This window comes from Bos mutus, chromosome 4 (genome assembly GCF_027580195.1).
Source record: "Bos mutus isolate GX-2022 chromosome 4, NWIPB_WYAK_1.1, whole genome shotgun sequence".
Classification (NCBI taxonomy): Eukaryota; Metazoa; Chordata; class Mammalia; order Artiodactyla; family Bovidae; genus Bos; species Bos mutus.
Genome location: NC_091620.1, coordinates 21,484,297 through 21,501,868, shown reverse-complemented (window position 1 = coordinate 21,501,868; position 17,572 = coordinate 21,484,297). Strand labels below are relative to the sequence as shown.

The following is a 17,572-nucleotide window of genomic DNA, read 5'->3' as shown; positions in this document are numbered from 1 at the left end:
AGTTAAAGCTATGGTTTTTCCAGTAGTCATGGGTAGATGTGAGAGTTGGACCATTATGGAGGCTGAGCACCAAAGAACTGATGCTTTTAAACTATGGTGCCGGAGAAGACTTTTGAGAGTCCCGTGGACAGCAAGGAGATCAAACCAGCCCATTCTAAAGGAAATCAAACTTGATGCTGAAGCTGAAGCTCCAATATTTTGGCTACCTGATGTGAAAAGCCGATGGAAAAGACCCTGATTCTAGGAAAGACGGATGGCAAGAGGAGAAGGGGGCGGCAGAGGATGAGATGGTTGGATGGCATCACCAACTCAATGGGCATGAGTTTGAGCAAACTGCAGGAGAGAGTGAAGGACAGGAAAGCCTGGTGTGCTGCAGTCCATGGGGTCGCAAAGAGTTGGACACAACTTAGCAACTGAACAACAAGAAAAGAAGCTTTAATTTTGGTCCTCTTTCTTGTTTGCCCCTCTCCAAGACTGTCTATCTAGTTTTGTATTTCTTATTTTGTATCTTTTTTTTAGAAGAGAATACTCTAATTATGTACGTTTTAGGTCCCATAAACCGGGACCTGCCCTTGCTCTTCCCTCCCTTCCCCTCTGCTGATTGGATTCATTGGGTTTATTGGGATTGGTCTTTCAAGTCAAGTTATCCTCTCCTCTCTCGACACACACACATACACACACACATATACATGCACACGTATATGCACATGTATACCCTCCCTCGGTGGCCTGTGCTCACCTCCAGGGCAAAGACTTTCTCTCCCCTTAAGGGAGAAAAGGGAACCTTCCCACACTGTTGGTGGGAATGTAAATTGGTACAGCCACTATGAAGAACAGTATGGAGATTTCTTTAAAAACTAGGACTAAAACTGCCATATGACACAGCAATCCCACTACTGGGCACATACCCTGAGAAAACCACAATTTTAAAAGACACATATAACCCAGTGTTCACTGCAGCACTATTTACAATAGCCAGGACATGGAAGCAACCTAGATGTCCATCAACAGATGAATGGATAAAGAAGTTGTGGTACACATACACAATGGAATATTACTCAGCCACAAAAAGGAACGAATGTGAGTCAACTCTAGTGAGGTGAATGAACCTAGAGCCCATCATAAAGCTGAGTCACAAAGAGAAAAACAAATATCATATATTAATGCATATATATGGAATCTAGAAAAATGGTACTGGTTAATCTATCTGTAGGGCAGCAAAAGAGAGACAAAAAGACATAGAGAACAGACTTGTGGAGACACTGGGGGTGTCGGACAAATTGAGAGAGTAGCATTGAAACATACACACCACAATATGTAAAACAGATAGCCAGTGGGAATTCGCTGTATGATGCAGGGAGCTCAACCTGGTTCTCTGTGGCAACCTAGAGGGGTGGGATGGAGGTTCAAGATGGAGGGGACATATGTATGCCTATGGCTGATTCATGTTGATGTATAGTGGAAACCAGCACAACAATGTAAAGGAAATATCCTCCAATTAAAAATAAATAAATTATACATAGATAAAGAGAACCCACCTGTCAGTGCAGGGGACACAGGTTCGATGCCTGCTCCAGTAAGATTCCACATGACTCGGGGCAACAAAGCCCTCGAACTGGAACTACTGAGCTCACGCGCACCCCAAAGCCTGTGCTCTGCAACAAGAGAAACCACTGCAAGGAAAAGCCCATGCACTGCAACGAAGAGCAGCTCTCCGCAATTAGACAAAACCTGCATGCAGCAACGAAGACCCAGCACAGTCAAAAATGAAATAAAACTTAAAAACACACACACACACTCTTCCCTTGACCCAACTTCTTTGAGCCTTCTTCTCAACTATGCCTCAACTTGGTCTATACAAACTACAGACTCAACATAAATAACTTCATCCAACCCATCCCCCCATATTAAAGACTCAAATAAACACTAACCTAGTTTCTAACAGCTCAAGACTGCATCCCTAGGATGGCCCTATCCCCCTTTAAAGTGCCTGTCTGAGAAAGCTCAAGGTTGCCAGAAGAACTTGCTGGTTCTCCCAGCCAGTACCTGACAAGAGGCCCTGACCATACTTAGAGCATTTATTATAAAGGCCTTAGTTGTGAATTCTTCCTCTGTCCTTTCGAGATGTCTCTATCTAGATCAATATCTCTATCAAGATGTCTCTATATTGATGCTGTCTATCCATCCAGACTTTATTTTTGGGGGCTCCAAAATCACTGCAGATGGTGACTGCAGCCATGAGATTAAAAGACGCTTACTCCTTGGAAGAAAAGTTATGACCAATCTAGATAGCATATTCAAAAGCAGAGACATTCCTTTGCCAACAAAGGTCCATCTAGTCAAGGCTATGGTTTTTCCTGTGGTCACGTATGGATGTGAGAGTTGGACTGTGAAGAAAGCTGAGCGCCGAAGAATTGATGCTTTTGAACTGTGGTGTTGGAGAAGACTCTTGAGAGTCCCTTGGACTGCAAGGAGATCCAACCAGTCCATTCTGAAGGAAATCAGCCCTGGGATTTCTTTGGAAGGAATGATGCTAAAGCTGAAACTTCAGTACTTTGGCCACCTCATGCAAAGAGTTGACTCATTGGAAAAGACTCTGATGCTGGGAGGGATTGGGGGCAGGAGGAGAAGGGGACGACAGAGGATGAGATGGCTGGATGGCATCACTGACTCGATGGACATGAGTCTGAGTGAACTCCGGGAGATGGTGATGGACAGGGAGGCCTGGCGTGCTGTGATTCATGGGGTCACAAAGAGTCAGACATGACTGAGCGACTGAACTGAACTGATCCATCCATCCATTCATCCATCTGTATCTCCTACACCTCAAAACCTGAAAGCCATTCCTTTAAAACTTAATCAGAAGGATAGGGCTTCTGTCCCCCTCATCCCTGGTCTCTGTTGGGGGGCAGAACCCTGGCTTCAATGACTGCCAGAGAGCAAGCAGAGCTGACCTGATCAGCATTCACACTCACCAACTCTATAATTTCTCAATTCCCCAACTCTACTGAGATCCCTCACCCACCCCTGCTCCCTCATTTCCCTATAAAACACCCAGTCACTTCTGCACAGTTTTATCCTAGACTCTCTAATCTGTTGCAGTAGTTATTAAAATCTGTCTTCACCACGTTAGTGTCTGGCTCTGTTTAACTTGGACAACTGAGCACTGTGGAGGACAGTATCTCCCTGCCTGCCTCTCTCACTGGTCTCTCTGAAGGCAGAAACTACGTCGTTCACCTCTGATTCCTTCCACTGGCCCAGAGCTGGGTGCACAGCAAAACTCAATAAACATCTGATGAGTTAGTGCATCAGAGGAGACCCAGGAGCGTGGCCTGTGCAACCACCACAGTGAAGCGAGAGAGCTATGAAGACAAAGAGGAGGCTCTTGGGGAAATTTGAGGTTTGAAGGTCGGGAAAATTTTAAATTACTGTTTTCATAAGTTTATAACTATACATAATTAAGTCATTTGTGGAAACCAGTACCTGGCAGACCTACCCCAAAAGCTGATTCTGTGATAAGAGATTCAACATACAAAGGGACAAGGGCCAGATCATATATAAAAACAGAACTTCAACCCACAATCTGCAGCAACCAGTCCAGGAAGCCAACCCATCAGCCTCAGCAACTAATCCAGGAAATCAAGCCACCTCCACAGCAATTGGCTCAGACAGCCAGGGTTTGGTTAATAATGGACAGCTTCAGATAGTTTAGGATCAAGCATAGGAAGCCAAACATCTGCCCCCTGACCAGTCATACAGAATGCTCCACTCCTCCTCAGTCCATCGACAGTCATCCCAGGCCTACAGCCTCTGGTGGAGCACAGCTGAATATCTGAAGCCTCCCTCCTTTCACCATCAAGCCTTCCCATGCCCCTGCCCGCATCTGAGTCTCTGCCAAACATAAATGATGGTGGCTGACTCCTAGAATAAACAGTATTTTCTTGTTCTTAGTTGGGTGGTCTTTGCTTATTTCCACAGTGATGATTTATTGAACTCTTTGTTGAAATATTTGTCTTGTTCTTTGCATCTTGAAGGAGATCTTTTTATCTGGGAGATTCCTATTACCAGGTCAAAATGAAGCAAGCTATTGAGAGAGAGTATTATGGGCTGAGTATTCCATGTGTCCCCCAAAACTCATGTTGGAATTGTAACCCCCAGGACTTTGGAATGTGAACTATTCGGAAATAGGGTCATTGCAATTGTAATGAATTAAGATGAGGCTACCCTGGAACAGACTTCAATTGGGTCTCTAATTTGATGTGTCCTTATGTAAAAAGGAAATTTTCAATACAGACACACACACACCACACACGGGGAGGATGCATGTAATGAAGGCAGAGGTCAGGGTAATGTATTCACAAGCCAAGGATTTCTAAAGGTCATCAGCAACTGCCAGAGGCAGGGGGAGGGGTGGGAAGAGCCCCGGAACAGATTCCCTCCATGTCCCTCAGAAGGAAGCACCACCTTGCTCTCAGGTGTTCAGCCTCCAGAACAGCAAGGCAGTCCATCCCTGTTGGTCTCAGACACCCAGTTTGCGATACTTTCTTAGAGCAACCACAGCAAACTAATACAAAGAGCATGGCTTTTTGAAAAATGAGCAGCTTCCACTTGAAATCAAGGGGAGTCTGGTGCCCAGGGTTTGCAATGAAGCATTGAATATGAACAGATAGGCAGGATGCTTTCCTATGGAGCTTCAAGCCGTGGGCACGTGGAGTGTGAGTCACCTGTGGTGACAATTTTGCAGTGAACCTAAAGAAGGAATAAGGAAGGCCCAGGCCACCTTTCTGCATCTCTTCATGGCCCAGGATGGCTCTCCTCTCCACACCACACACTACCTGTTCAAGAACAGGTCAAGAGGGTGGAGATGCTGCCTCGGAAGATGCAACACCTGGAAGCGAGAGATGCCAGCCCCAGGGTCACACACAAACTGTGCATAGCATGAAAGCACCATTGCAGCCAGACTTCCTGTGTGAGAGCTGGGGGAGCCAGGGGTGGGGAACGCAGGACTTGAGGGCTCTCATGTCAGTCCTGGGGTGGCAGGAGGCCCCCTTCTAGAAAACCCCTCTAATAAACCCACACTGCACGCAAGGCTTTGCACACACTCAGGAAAGCACACACACAGTGTTGCCTTGTTCTGGCCACAACTAGGGTCCTTGAGCCCACTCCCCTCACTGGTCCTCTCCCTACTGCCTGACACTGCCACGCGAGGTCCTCCCCGCTCCCCACCTGAAGCTGAATGGTCCTAGGGAGAGGAACACAGAGTGTTTGGGAACCTAAGGCAGGGTGCCTGGGGCCTGGAGTGCGCATGAGCGCCAGAGCGAGTATGGGGCGGAGGGTGCTGCCCACTGGGATCTAGAAAGCTCTTCGAGTGTAGTTCAAATTATTCACATCCACTTACCCAGGTTTCTTTGAGAAATAGGCACCTTTTAAAATTTGCATTTTTCATTGCAATGAAAAATGCAGTTTTCATTCCAATCCCAAAGAAAGGCAATGCCAAAGAATTCTCAAACTACCACACAATTGCACTCATCTCACACGCTAGTAAAGTAATGCTCAAAATTCTCCAAGCCAGGCTTCAGCAATACGTGAACCATGAACTTCCAGATGTTCAAGCTGGTTTTAGAAAAGGCAGAGGAACCAGAGATCAAATTGCCAACATCTGCTGGATCATAGAAAAATCAAGAGAGTTCCAGAAAAACATCTATTTCTGCTTTATTGAGTATGCCAAAGCCTTTGACTGTGTGGATCACAATAAACTGTGGGAAATTCTGAAAGAGATGGGAATACCAGACCACCTGACCTGCCTCTTGAGAAACCTATACGCAGGTCAGGAAGCAACAGTTAGAACTGGACATGGAACAACAGATTGGTTCCAAATAGGAAAAGGAGTTCATCAATGCTGTATATTGTCACTCTGCTTATTTAACTTATATGCAGAGTACATCATGAGAAACACTGGGCTGGAAGAAGCACAAGCTGGAATCAAGATTGCCAGGAGAAATATCAATAACCTCAGATATGCAGATGACACCACCCTTATGGCAGAAAGTGAAGAGGAACTAAAAAGCCTCTTGATAAAGGTGAAAGAGGAGAGTAAAAGAGTTGGCTTAAAGCTCAACATTCAGAAAACTAAGATCATGGCATCCGGTCCCATCACTTCATGGGAAATAGATGGGGAAACAGTGGAAACAGTGTCAGACTTTATGTTTTTGGGCTCCAAAATCACTGCAGATGGTGATTGCAGCCACGAAAATAAAAGATGCTTACTCCTTGGAAGGAAAGTTATGACCAACCTAGATAGCATATTAAAAAGCAGAGACATTCCTTTGCCAACAAAGGCCTGTCTAGTCAAGGCTATGGTTTTTCCAGTGGTCATGTATGGATGTGAGAGTTGGACTGTGAAGAAAGCTGAGTGCCGAAGAATTGATGCTTTTGAACTATGGTGTTGGAGAAGACTCTTGAGAGTCCCTTGGACTGCAAGGAGATCCAACCAGTCCATTCTAAAAAAGATCAGTCCTGGGTGCTCTTTGGAAGGAATGATGCTAAAGCTGAAACTCCAGTACTTAGGCCACCTCATGTGAAGAGTTGACTCACTGGAAAAGACTCTGATGCTGGGAGGGATGGGGGGCAGGAGGAGAAGGGGACGACAGAGGATGAGATGGCTGGATGGTATCACTGACTCGATGGACGTGAGTCTGAGTGAACTCCGGGAGTTGGTGATGGACAGGGAGGCCTGGCAGGCTGCGATTCATGGGGTCACAAAGAGTCGGACACGACTGAGCTACTAAACTGAACTGAACTAAAAATTTGCAAAGAGGTGTCCTAAACCTCTATGCTGAAACCTGAGAAAAAAGAAATGACACATAAGGTGCAATACTTGGCTTCAGTTACATGCTTGTCTGGCTACAAAACACACTTGCTTTATAGCATATTTGGAAATGCCTTCTTTGAACTGTTCTGAAATGGGAATTCCCTGGGAGTCTAGTTGTTAGGACTTTGAGTTTCCACTGCAGGGGCCGTGGGTTCAATTCCTGGTTGGACAACTAAGATTCTGCGTGCCACCTAGCGTGGCAAAAGAAACAAAACAAAAACAAACTACTGAAAAGGCTAAAGTTTAAAAAAAAAAAATGAATTTTTTTGTTTGGCCAGACTGATACAGTGCCAGTGATGAAAAAAGCCACCGCACAGATGGCGACACTGTCTGGTGGACTACAAACATGCAGTCATGCACTTTCCACAGTCAAAGAAGCCATTCTTCCTCCCCGCTTAAAGCAGACAGGCCCACAAATGCATTCATCACATTTCTTCTGTGACATGTTCATTCCTACCAAGAAGGAGTAAGAGCTAAACTGATTCTGGAAGAGTAAGCAAATATTTCTGTTTTCACTGGTTGAGCAACTAGCTTTTTTCTCAAATTTTGTACTGTTATAAGCAATATATGCAATATAGGGAATAATTATACTTTGGAGATGATGAAATCAAATATTCTTTTAAAAACTGACAAGTTATCAAGTCATGCAAAGACATAGAGGAACCTTAAATGCACATTAGCAAGTGAAGGAATTCAATCTGAAAAGGCTACATACTAAATGATTACAACCATGTGACATTCTGGAAAAGGCAAAACTATAGAGACAGTAAAATTAAAAAAGACCAGTGGTTGGAGATGGGAAGGGATGAAGGGGCTGCTCATGGGGATTTTTAGGGCAGTAAAACTATTCTGTATGAAGCAACAATGGAGGATACATGTCATTATACATTTGTCCAAAACCATAGAATGTATACCAGGAGTGAACGCTCATATAAACCATGGACTTCAGGTGATAATGCTGTGTCAGTGTAGGCTCTGTCACAAATGTAGCACTCTGGAGGGAGATGCTGAGAGCCAGGGAGGCTCTGCGTTGTGGAGGCAGGGATCTATGGGAAATCTCTGTACCTTCTGCTCAGGTTTGCTCCAAACCTAAAGACCCAAAAAGCAAAAGTCTATTTTTAAAAGCAGATTTACAAGTATCTGGGAGAATCTTAGTACTCACTCCAGAGAAGGGTGGTTTTTTTTATGCATCAAATTAAATATCCTTGAATTTAAAATCTTGAACAGAAAACTACTTAGAGGAAGGTAACTTCTGTGTCTTATGCATTAGCACCAAACTTTAATGCCTAAATTAGTTTATCAAGTCCATTCTTAGGATCACTGAATAAATCAAAATGTTAAGTATTTGTTTTCTCTTAAGAGAACTGTACTCACTTATATATTTGGGGGGAAATGTATGATGCACAGTCAATGGTCAGTCCAGCCTGTCTTCATTTTACTCTGTATTCACTTTTACCCCCTTCTGTCTCATATTCTCCTGTTTCAAGACCCTGATGCTGGGAGGGACTGGGGCAGGAGGAGAAGGGGACGACAGAGGATGAGATGGTTGGATGGCATCACCGACTCGATGGACATGAGTTTGAGTGAATTCTGGGAGTTGGTGATGGACAGAGAGGCCTGGTGTGCTATGATTCATGGGGTCGCATAGGTGTTCTGTGATTCATGGGGTCGCATAGGGGTTCAGACTGAGCGACTGAACTGAACTGAAGGCAACCCTATAGTGCCTATACAGGCTTCTGTAAAATATAAAGTTCTATTATAAGTGTAGGTATTTTGAATTCACATAAGCTAGATCTCATCCTGCCTCTTACTTTGTTCACACACTGGTGATTTTTTTAAGACCTATTTGCTCTTCTATGTCAGTAAGACCAGAGAGTCTTGCTGCTACACAGGGTTCTACCAATAAGCAATCTCGGCTCACTTCCGCATTCCCAGGATGGACCCCTAGACTGGCTCCAGAGCCCACCTCCACACCACACTGCCACTGAAATCCTCAGAAGTTCCCTTTATGGGTTTGTGAATGTATTTCCCTGGGCAAATACTGCCAGCTACAGTAACGCTGTGTCACAGAAGAAGCACATTTTTAATTAAAGTATTACAGGATAACTTGCTTTTTAAATCAGCATACAGTTATTTCATTCAGTTGTCTCAGAAACTGAAATTGACTTTTCATTGTTTCTATCTATCTCCCTGTTCCAAGGATAGACAACCATCATTTCCACGCCTCATTCAAGAATATTACACATAACATTCCCATTGTTAGGTGCTGAATTCAATTTATTCAATTCAATTTTATCTTGAATCTGAAGATAGCATTGCTATTGATTTCCATCAGCATTTTTCTTTTCAATGTGATTTTTTTTTAAAGGTTATCTATAAGTGAAATTCTGGCTTCCGAGATGGCTCAGGGGTGAATTATCTGCCTGCCAATGCAGGGGATGTGGGTTGATCCCTGGGTCATGAAGATCCCCTGGAGCAGACATGGCAAACCCACTCCAGTATTCATGTCTGGAGAATTCCATGGACAGAGGAGCCTGGCAGGCTACAGTCCACAGGGTCATAAAAGAATCAGACACAACTGAGCATACACACTATAAATGAAATTCTGGGCAAGTGTGCATTTTTAGCTGAATTGAAAAATAAAAATTTCTGCCCGATTATTCCTGGCTCCAGGGCAGATTTCTCACCTTCAGATATGCCAGGGTTGTGCCAGGTTTCAGGAAATGCAGAAAAGCTGTCTTATTAAGAGAGCAACTCTGATGGATCGTTCTGGAACTATGATGATATCTCAGTGTGTTCTTCCCAGAAAGGAACCAAAAAGCAGCTTCTACTGGTCAGTTCTGAAAGTCCATCCCAGCAGTGAGAAGAAACAACAGAGTGGGCCACGAGGCTGGATGACAGCTGTGTTCCATGCTAAGATAAGGAGAAAACCTCAGACATAGTAACCTACAGGGCTTATACCAGGGATATTTCAGATTCTATAGAACACTTAAATGTAAATGTCAGGGAGGCAGGGGGTTTTCATAATTTTAAGAATTATTTTTTAAATTTTAAAATAATTCCATAGATGATACACCACTGCAAGAGTTAAATGTTCCAGGGGGTAAAAGGAACCTTCCAGAGTACCAAAACATCTCCAGTTTGCATCCAGAGATCTCAGCCTTCCAGCCCATCTCTGGATGAAGTCACGTGGAAGGCTGCCAACTCAACAGAACCAAACCTTACCTCCAGCTTTCCAAGGGCAATCCCCTTTGAAGAACCCCAAGAGTGGGGCTGGAGGTGGGGTGGGAGGTGGCAGGGAGTCTGGTGGATAAGACCTGTGTGATGGGAGCAATTTGCATGTAGAGCAAATCAGACTTCCACAACAGTCTGAGGATGAGAACATTTTTTGCCTTTTTCAGCTTTGTGAGTGAAAGTGTTAGTTGCTCAGTCATGTCCAACTCTTTGTGATCCCATGGACTGTAGCCCGCCAGGCTTCTCTGTCCATTATAATTCACAAAAATTTTATATATTTAAGGTATACAACATGGTAATATTTTAAATTTTTTTGTTCAGAGATGTTTAGCTTAACATTCAATGTTATTTACATACATTACTTTTACAGGCATCTGAGGGATTTCAATGAAATCCAGGGAGATAATGTGAGTTGACCAAAGTCATATCAGTCTAAGCAGCTCAGCTTGGATTAAAAATATTCATAAATCTAGGGACCTCCCCAGAGGTCCACGGTTAAGACTCTGCACTTCCAATGCACGGGTGTGAGTTCAATCTTTAGTCAGAAAACTAAGATCCCACATGCTGTGTGGCATGGCCAAAAAAAAAATAATAATAATAATAATAATAAACCTGATCCCCTCCAGGCTTGGAATTCTTTGCTTTAAATCTTCATCAGCAAGACTGCCTGGGATGTGGGGACAATGTAGTGAGTCAAAGACCTGGAAGGGACCTTAGAGGCCAAGAGATTCCATCTCCTTCTCTGCCACCCCTGCCCCCCCCCACCCCACCCCGCTCACACACATTTAATTACACCTTGAGAAAGATGACTTGTCTGCTTGATGACTTCCAGAAAATTATGTTCATCACACTATGAAAGAGTCCCTTAAATTCCATGTATATTGAAAGCAATTAATTCAAAGGGAAAAACCCTTAGGAAATAATCTGGAAAAGTAATAGTTGTTTCCAGTATTCACTATTGAAGATAATGTAACCTATTCAGAAAAGAACACTAAATAGCAAAAAACAAGGTCAAGGAAAGGTAATACAACTATGGGATATTATACAGATATAAAATGATAACTATGAGAAGTATGTGGAAACTATTTTATTGGTCAAATTATAAAATATTAAGTATACAAAAAAATATTTTATTACTCAATGCTGGTGAGGATATAATGAGATGTATTCTCAAGGTGGACCTGGAGGATATAAATTGGCCCAGGAATTCTAAAAAATAATTGATGATATGGAATATGACTCTTTAAATCTATTCAGATTATTCAACTCAGTAATTTCACCTCTAGGAATTTATTCTAAGGAAAGAATCTGAAAATTAGACAATTTATAAACAAAGATATTTATCACAGCATTATTTACAAGAGCAAAACATTAGAAACAACCAAATGTTAAACATCGGGGACATGGTTAAAATTATGGTAGATCCACAGACAGGAATATCATGCAAAAAACACAGGGCCCCTTTCACCATGAGAGGATACAATGAGAGGTGAGCAACCTAGAAGGGGTGCCTCACCCCACTATGCTGATACCCTGATCTCCAAGTTTTACCTCCAGAACTAATTATACTTTTCATACTTAGGCAAGAATGGTGAAGGAACCAGGAATTCCTTCCTTGAAGTGTTAAAGGAAACAGGAGTGCCAACCACAAAAGTTTACAAAGAAAAAAATGTAATCAAGTTACTAAAGGAAAAATGTTTTTAGTGAAGACGTTAACTCAGATATATGCAAGCTATAAGATAATGAATTATAAAGAAGTTGGAAAAAATACATCTATTTAGACAGGTCTAAACACAGGTCTTTAGTGACATGAGATACTGTTTATGACCATGCTGAAAAAGAAAACAGGATAGAATGCACATGGGCTGTCATATCTGATTCTGAGTCGTATCGGACTCCGTGCACTGTAGCTCGCCAGGCTCCTCTGTCCATGGAATTTTCCAGGCAAGAATACTGCAGTGGGTTGTCATTTCCTTCTCTAGAGGATCTTCTCGATCCAGAGATCAAACCCGAATCTCTTGTGTCTCCTGCACTGGCAGACAGATTCTTTACCACTGTGCCGCCTGGGAAGCCCCTACAGGGCTTTTTGAGCAACACTATATAGCAGAACAGGTATGTCTGGGTAGCACATGTGTATGTATTTAGCTGATCATCAAGCAATGCAACATGTAAAGTTGAAACTCTGTTACAAGGTATTTGTATCACCTGTGAAGCAGTATAGTATTTGCAAGTGGACTTGGGCTAGTCATAAATGTGTATAGCAAACTCTACTGCAATTGCTTAAGAAAGTAAAAATAGAAGTAAAACTGAAATGTTAAGAGAGGAGAGAAATGGAATGATATAGTGAGTGAGTGAGTGAGTGAAAGTCGCTCAGTTGTGTACGACTCTTTGCGACCCCATAGACTATAGAGTCCATGGAATTCTCCAGGCCAGAATACTGGAGTGGGTAGCCTTTTCCTTCTCCAGGGGATCTTCCCAACCCAGGAATCAAACCCAGGTCTCCCACATTGCAGGCAGATTCTTTACCAGCTGAGCCACATGGGAAGCCCTAAATGCTCATAAAAGCAAAGAAGGTATTAAAAGAGTGGAAGACAAAAAAACAGAAATGAACAAGTCAATGAATGAAAATAGTAACAAATAGGGCAAACATGTCATAATCACTTTAAATGTGAGTGGTCTAAATAAACCAATTAAAAGAATATCAGAATGGATAGAAAAAAAAGACTGAACTATATGTTGTCTACAAGAAACCCACTTTAAATATAAATACATAGATTAAACGTAAAGGGATGGAGAAAGATATACCATGATAACACTAATAAAAAGAAAGTTGGTACAGTTATATTAATTTCAGAGCAGAATTCAGAGAAAGAAATTTATCAGGGATAAAGAGAAGCATTACAAAAAGATAAAGAGGCCAATTTTCCAAGAAGATATAACAATTCTTACTGTGCATACTCCTAACAACAGAGCAACAAAATACATGAGGCAAAAACTGATAGAACTGCAGAGAGAAACAGATAAATCCACTATTACAGCTAGAGAGTTCGGTACCCCTCTGTCAGCAACTGACAAACCCAGCAGGCAGAAAATATCAGTAAGGACATAGTTGAACAGAACAGCCCCATCAATCAACTGAATTTAATTGACATTCATAGCCTACTTCACCCAACCACAACAGATTACACATTCTCCTCAAACTCACAGAATATTCACCAAGAGGGACTCTATTCTGGGCCACACAAAATTTAAAAGAAAGAGCTCCCTGCCACTCAGCCATTGTACGCGTCCTTAGTTGCGTCTGACTCTTTGCAAACCCCTGGGCTGTAGCCCTCCAGGCTTCTCTGTCCAAGGGATTTCCCAGACAAGAATACTGGAGTGGGCTGCCATTTCCTACTCCAGGGGATTTTCCCAACCCAGGGATTGAACCCATTTCTCGTGCGTGTCTGCATTGGCAGTTGGATGTGGCACTGGGCCACATGGGGAGCCCATGATACCTCAAATAACAAACACTATTAATTTGAATGTATCTTTCAAGCCAGGGAAAATGAAGCAGAGCTCATCTTATAAAAAGCACAAAATTAGACAATCTTTGGGCTTCTCTGGTGGCACAGAGGGTAAAACATCTGCCTTCAATGCAGGAGACCTGGGCTCAATCCCCAGGTCGGGGAGATCCCCTGGAGAAGGAAACAGCAATCCACTCCAGTCCTCTTGCCTGGAAAATTCACAGAGTCTCACACGACTGAGCAACTTGACTTCTCTTACTGTGAAATAATATTTTTGCTGCCTATTAAAAAGTCCTAAGCTAATAAATCTAAAGAAATGGTAACCTACTCATTTGAAATCAATTTTTTCTCAGAGCAGAAAGGTTGTCAGTTTTTGCATCTCTACAGACTGACCTGAATCTGGGCTGTGTTCTGTTTCCCCTCTTACACAATAGGATAATATTCCTACTCCCCCATTATCCACTGAATCCCAGCCTCCTCACTTTCTTCTCTTGTCTTCACTCCATGGGTCACCCCCATTAGCTCACAACATGTCTGGTATCCATTAATTTTAAGCTTGCCACGTTTAGCAAGTAAAAACACAGACATCTAGGTAAATTTCAGTGTCAGGTAAACAAGTAACATATTAGTGTGTGTCTCATGGAATATTTCAGTTCAGTTCAGTCACTCAGTTGTGTCCAACTCTTTGCGACCCCATGGACTGCAGCACCATGCAATATTTAAGACATACTAAAAACTGAAAACAAAGCCTTCCTACTTGTCTGAAATTCAACTTAATCAGGTTCCCTGTATTTTATTTGACAACCTTACATCATTCACCCTACAGCCCTGTCTTCCAGTTACCATCCCTTTTCTTCCCTTCTCAGCAAAGTGCCTGAAAAGAGCTGTCTGAATTCTCCCTTCTCTCCATCTCTCCCCTCCTAGTCCTCTTTCACTCTGTGTCCAAGCTAACTTCTTTCACCAGCACTCCAGAGACTGATGGCCTCCATGCTGTTTACTGGAGCATGAAATTGGTCTTATTCCCCAGTGTATTCCAAGTTCCTGGTGCTTATAACAGTACCTATCACAGAGCTGGTACTTGATCAATGTTTATTTAATGAATGCACTCATGTAGCTACAGTATTATCAGACGGGTCAGTTTTCAGCAAATTTATTTGCCATTCCATGAGATTCTCAATGTTGGAGTTGAAATTGTTCACTTTCATATACACATAACATGCCATGTTCTATCTATAGAAGCGACTCTTTAAGCCATTCAACTTTATTCACAGCTACTTCTTCAAGACATACTAAACAACATCTTGCCCTTCCTTCATTTTATGGCATAACTAAGAACAATGAAGCAGGGAGATGGACGTCCCCTCACCGTACTGACTCTGGGGAGAGCCTGAGCTCCTTGTGTTCAGTCCTATCCATAGCATCATCTCCGTTCCAGGTGTCCAGAGCCTCTCCTTCTTCCTCGCTGCCCCATGAGCATCTTGGAAAAGAACTGACTGGGAGGGAGGACTCAATGCCCAGAGATACAGTCCTTCTGCTGGAGGCCATGGGGGGACAGGCTTAGTGCCATGGAAGAAGGTCCTCACAAGAGGCCAATGGGAAGAAATTCTAGAGATGACTTTTCTGTGCCGACCTACTGAAATCATTGCTAAGTTCTTTCTTTTAACAGGGCCAAGACCGACTTTCTTGGGTTGATAGTTATGTCTTCCAGAATACAATCAAATACGTAAAGCAAGTCAATTCTCTTTCTCATGATGACACTTCGAACACGTGAAGATAGCTTTGTCTCCTACAAGCCTTCACTCCTCAGGGCAAACATTTAGCTTCTTGGTTTCTTTCTCAAAGGAGGTGGTTTCCAGTCCTTACATTCTGGCTCCCTTTCTCCCAGTCTTTCCATCCAATTCATGAGCATTTCTTTCAAAATAGGATGCCTGAATTCTTCATGTAACCAACCTGGGAGATAGAAATTCTTACAGGGCAACATGTTACTATTGATAATGTCTAAGTCAGGGTTGCTCCCCAAACATCTCCAGTGCTCCAAATGGTCCCTAGAATGTTAACATCCTCAAATCTTTTCCCATAAAATCCTGTTAGACCATATTCCCTTTATCATATATGCATATTATAGATTTTTTAAACCTAGGAGTAGAACTTCAAATTTTATAGGAATAAATGAAATTCTGTTAACATTCTTTTCCTGTGTTTTAGCCTGTCAAGTTCATTTGTAATTCTGCTTGCTGTTTGTCACAATACCATCCTTCTACATGTTGAGGTATCTCAAATTCAGTAAGTCACTCTGAACCCATTGATGGAAAGAGCATACAAACTCTTTAACTTCTGAGGTCCAGGGGCCAGTAACCTCAGAAGACAGAAATCTTAATTATCCAGAAAGGGGTTGAGACACGGAGGACTCTGTCATAGGCTAAAGCAACTTTTGATTCTACAGCAATACTAGAGATGTTACTCTTGGTTCATCCATCAGTGAGTTGGGGAGAGAGAGGTAGGCAGTCTGGGAGGAAATGTGTTATGGAAAGTTGATGTCTGTGCCGTTAGCCAATGAAGAGAAAGATACTGAGGCAGACACTTTTCACCAGGGTCCCCGCAAAGCAGTTTATGTGCAGAAGGCAGAGTTTTTGAGTTACCTTAAAGGCGAGAAATGGGACATTGTTTTCTGAACAGGCCTCTCTGTCCATGAAGTCCTCTATCTCAGCTACAAGCTCTGTGAAGTTCCTGCAAAATTCCACGTGTCAGGAGGTCAATCAGGCAGTGCTCCCCAGAGGCAGCCGCAGAATTAGCCACAAAGGGATGGGGCTCTCAAGGTGGTGGTGCCACTTTCCCCAGTGGAAGGTCCCCAGGCACATATCCCACCCTTCTTTCCAGTGTATACCCTGCACCAATTCTAATGCTTCTGCCCTCTTCCTGACCCTCCCCCAGCCCTTGTATACGTTGGAAACCAAATCAATAGCTTATTAGAAGAACAATTAGAAAGCAAATCACCTTGATCAGTCCCAATCACCAAACAAGATTAAATTGACTGAGATTTATTAAAATTAAAAAAATTTTTTTGACTGCAGTATCTCTAATGGTGAAGTTATATTGGTTTCTTTTTCCTTTTTTTGCTAACCTGCATTTTTTCCAGAAAAGATACAATGAAAAAGATTGGGGTTAATGGGCTACCTGCAGTAATATGATGTTCTGATTTAAATTTGATTACATCTTTTTTTTTTCAAGAACTTTACTCGTAACTTGTGTATCATATTTGTCTTGCAAAGAATCCAGAAAGAACAATATCAGCGAACTATAAAAGTAAAACAACATTCAAAACACCTGCTGGTTCTTGACTTTAAATCCAGGCCATGATTTCTTTCTTTCCCTGCCTCTCCACCACAGCCCACCCCCACCCCCTACTACTGATCCCCACACACACCGCTTTAGGAATTTCTAAAGGGAATAGCTACTTCTCACTTCTTCTAAAAGCAGAACATATCTACTGTTCTTCAAAAACAGGCACAGTGCAGAACTACTTTGGGGGGAAAAGATCAACATTTGTACTAAAATGCAGCAACTCTATTTGAGCTTTTAAGTCATTCTTAAACAAAACAAAACAAAAAACTCTTCATACTGATGTTTTCTTTAGAAAAATCTCAGAATTGTAAAATGCTAAATGAAAGAAACATCATGAGAAACGCTGGGCTGCATGAAGCACAAGCTGGAATCAAGATTGCCAGAAGAAATATCAATAACCTCAGATATGCAGATGACACCACCCTTATGGCAGAAAGCAAAGAACTAAAGAGCCTCTTGAGGCAAGTGAAAGAGGAGAGTGAAAAAGTTGGCTTAAAGCTCAACATTCAGAAAATTAAGATCATGGCCTCTGGTCCCATCACTTCATGGCAAATAGATGGGGAAACAGTGACAGATTTTATTTTTATTTTGGGGGGCTCCAAAATCACTGTAGATGGTG

At 42.5% G+C, this 17,572-nt stretch overlaps 1 protein-coding gene across 1 annotated transcript in view; it reads right to left on the bottom strand.

Annotated features, from left to right (window-relative positions):
- Nucleotides 1–16,341, bottom strand: part of ATP6V0A4 (ATPase H+ transporting V0 subunit a4) — a 96,466-nt gene extending 80,125 nt beyond the window's left edge. The window contains exon 1 of the mRNA XM_070369201.1: nt 16,251–16,341. The gene's annotated coding sequence lies outside the window, so the exon portion shown is untranslated. The remainder of the gene's footprint in view (nt 1–16,250) is intronic.
- Nucleotides 16,342–17,572: the final 1,231 nt, after the last annotated feature.